Source organism: Berghia stephanieae, chromosome 1 (genome assembly GCF_034508935.2).
Source record: "Berghia stephanieae isolate SIO BIC M18660-M18661 chromosome 1, UCSD_Bste_1.3, whole genome shotgun sequence".
NCBI lineage: Eukaryota > Metazoa > Mollusca > Gastropoda > Nudibranchia > Aeolidiidae > Berghia > Berghia stephanieae.
The window spans coordinates 129,569,516-129,571,862 of record NC_088360.1 but is presented as its reverse complement, the minus strand read 5'-3'; positions in this window follow the sequence as shown (position 1 = coordinate 129,571,862).

The following is a 2,347-nucleotide window of genomic DNA, read 5'->3' as shown; positions in this document are numbered from 1 at the left end:
TACAAAAAATAACACACAAGATGTACCTCACACCGTTTGACACTGTTTTATGTCGGAACGATTGCAATGCTAAAAACAATTCTGATGCATTAAAGTTTATAGTTTTGACGTTGTAATCTCAACTAAGGTGGGAGACTCTTTGTCATTAAGTCACCGATCCATAGTTATTATTGAGGCAGGATTACAAACACTTGCGGACACTATTTACACTACGCTTTTTAAACCAGTGTTGGTCGATTGCAAAACACGTGAAGACACAACTAGTAACACATTTGAATATATTATTCCCATATGTTTTACTAGATACTAAATTTAATGGGATCTAAAACAAGTATCATGGATAAATGGTTGGTAGAATAACATTATTGAAAATTTAAGATTACCAAAACAACGAGCAAATAATATGATATTGTCCACATTCTTGATGGAAATTGTAATGTAATGTAATCGTAATTGTAATGTGAAATCATTTAAATTGAATTCGTATACAAATAATACAACAAAAAATAGTTTTGGTTGAACATTGATTTCATTTTGGAGGGTATTACAGAGTAATTTATTCGATCGGTCATCAGATTGTCCGCCTGGTGGTTCTACTTTTTTCATTTGAACCTTTGTCGGTGATATCACGACTTGAGTTACGTTCATGTCAAACATTGCATGACGACTTCTGATCGTAGATAAACACACAAAGAAACAGATATAAAATCACGATAAGGTTATTTCAAATACTTACTAGGCCTACACGATCCAGTCGAAATGTTACCACGTTGCCGCTGACAATACATTCCGTTTGGACACTGAAATAATAATTTTGTTCAATTAAGAATAAATATTACATGAATTTTTAAGGAACTAAAATCTAGAATGTCATGCCTGATAATTACAACTTAAGATTTACTCTTCATCTCATTCACTCCAACGTCATACCGGTTTGAGACGATTTGTCACAAATTTATTTTATGTTATCCAAATACATAAAAGAGTGAAACTGTTATCCATCAGTGCTAGTGGTTGTCATTAAAGAGCTAAATGTGACCTGTTGCCTTAAACCAAGTGTTTATTTCAACTTTTACTTAAAAGCTCCACTTTAAAAAAAAAAAACACGAACAATGCTCAAAACTGAATCTCCTGATGAGATAAACACGGCTTAGGTTTTTCAAACAAGAAACTCACAATTAGGTACAATTCAATAAATTCTAAAATCATATTATACCCTTTTGACTATCCTTTTAGCCTAACTTAACATCAGTTATATTTCCAGCAGTGACCAACTTATTCATTTCTCACATCTTTATCGAATTCGACAAGTCAGAAATGCGAGCCACGAAACAATCACCTCATACACTGTAGGAACTTATTACAAGATAGGTATATACAATATTAAACAAAGTTAAAGTTCAATCACTCTACGATTTAAAAATGGAATAGATATGATTGTGTTATGTAGATGTAGATTATGATTTCAATTATAATGAACAAATTTCTCGACAGAAGCGAGTAAAATCCAAAGAAAAGAAAGTAATAATGGAATCGAAGTGTATCAGTGACAGACAGCGAACATCACGGGGAAGTTAGAGTAAAACAATGGTAGATAACTAATAATTTGTAAGGAAACTAATTACTTACGAGAAGCAACATAGTTGACGATTGACGAGTAGACAGTTGATGCCCATCGGACATCTACAATATTGCGCTATATAAAAGCTCAATATTTTTTAATGATAATATATACGTACCTCGGAGCTGCTACGACTTGTCACGATGATGATGATGATGATGATCATTGAAAATGAAGGTCCCGTTGTGTCCTTGTGTAAGGCACTTAACACACATTACCTCGCTCAACTCAGGTGTGAGTACTTGGCTGTAGGAGTGATGGATATGGTAGTTTTAGTATAAAATGGATGCCTAACAGGCGACTAGTACTGTATGAAAAGGAAACATTGTTCCATTTGGCAAGCGGGGAGAGTAATTGAAATAGGTGTTATTAAGCACATTGAGTATAATAAACCCGTGGAAATGCGCTGTCTAAATATTCATTTCTATCAAATTCTATTTATCATGATGATAATGGCTTTGATAGTAGTGGTGGTGGTGATGATGATGATGATGATGATGATGATGATGATGATGATGATGATGATGATGATGATGATGATGATGATGATCAGCGGCGTAGCCAGGTAATTTAGGAGCATGGGGCTGGATTTGAGATGTTTTGTCGCACATTATCTTTTAGTTATGGATATGAGAGAGAGAGAGAGAGAGAGAGAGAGAGAGAGAGAGAGAGAGAGAGAGAGAGAGAGAGAAACATTTGATGCACTCAATTATTTTACCTAAGATT